The 1,083-nt window shown below is 37.2% G+C and overlaps 1 long non-coding RNA gene across 1 annotated transcript in view; it reads right to left on the bottom strand.

Annotated features, from left to right (window-relative positions):
- The window catches only part of LOC112063062 (uncharacterized), a 5,462-nt gene extending 4,775 nt beyond the window's left edge, over positions 1 to 687 (bottom strand). The window contains exon 1 of the long non-coding RNA XR_002890909.3: positions 603 to 687. This is a non-coding gene — a long non-coding RNA (uncharacterized lncRNA). The remainder of the gene's footprint in view (positions 1 to 602) is intronic.
- Positions 688 to 1,083: the final 396 nt, after the last annotated feature.

The raw sequence follows: 1,083 nt of genomic DNA, 5'->3' as shown, positions 1-1,083 counted from the left end.
CTATTTGCAGCGAGGTCCTGGGCAAGGGAGTGACTTAATGAAAATTATATTTGGCAACATCAATGGAGTTAAATACTGCTAACAAAAGAGTGTTTTGTTTTGTTTTTGAGCAGATAAAGGTTTACTGCAGGGCCAAGCAAGGAGAATGGGTGGCTTGTGCTAAAAAAAAAACCCTGAATTCCCAAAAGAGTTTTTAATGACATCAGAAAATGGTTGCTATGTCACTTTATAGTATTAAGCAAAAACAAACCTCAACAAAAAATTTTTTAAAGCACAAAAGATACTAAATTACATATATAACATCATTTTTTAAAGTAGCAAAAAACCTGGAAGGATGTATGCCAAAATGTTGGTTGCTTCAGGGTGGTGGGTTTTGTGGGTGACTTTTTAGTCTGCTCCTTTACACATTTTCTATTTTCTTCAGTGATCATGTGTAGCTTATAGAATCAGAAGAAAATTCAGGTAAGACAAAAAGGGCAACGGTATTAGAGAGGCCTCGCCTTATTTTTCTTCTCTTGCCCAGGAAAGGCTGGGCGTGTTTGGAAACCAGAGTGTAATGCCGGTGGCACTGTGTCCCAGGAAAGGGACACTTCATCCCGTACCTCACTGAGAAGATCAATGCAATCACCATGCTAAGAATGAGGATGCCAGCAATGGTGCCCACGATCGTGAGGATCAGTTGAAATGCTGAAAGGGAAAATACTGCTAACAAAAGAGTGTTTTGCTTTGTTTTTGAGCAGATAAAGGTTTACTGCAGGGCCAAGCAAGGAGAATGGGTGGCTTGTGCTAAAAAAAAAACCCTGAATTCCCAAAAGAGTTTTTAATGACATCAGAAAATGGTTGCTATGTCATTTTATAGTATTAAGCAAAAACAAACCTCAACAAAAAAATTTTTAAAGCACAAAAGATACTGAATTACATATATAACATCATTTTTAAAAGTAGCAAAAAAACTGGAAGGATGTATGCCAAAATGTTCGTTGCTTCAGGGTGGTGGGTTTTGTGGGTGACTTTTTAGTCTGCTCCTTTATACATTTTCTATTTTCTTCAGTGATCATGTGTAGCTTATAGAATCAGAAGAAA

The sequence above is a fragment of the Physeter macrocephalus genome, unplaced genomic scaffold, assembly GCF_002837175.3.
Source record: "Physeter macrocephalus isolate SW-GA unplaced genomic scaffold, ASM283717v5 random_2867, whole genome shotgun sequence".
Lineage (NCBI taxonomy): Eukaryota > Metazoa > Chordata > Mammalia > Artiodactyla > Physeteridae > Physeter > Physeter macrocephalus.
Note: the sequence above shows the minus strand (reverse complement) of the source record. Positions and strands in the feature narration are given on the sequence as shown.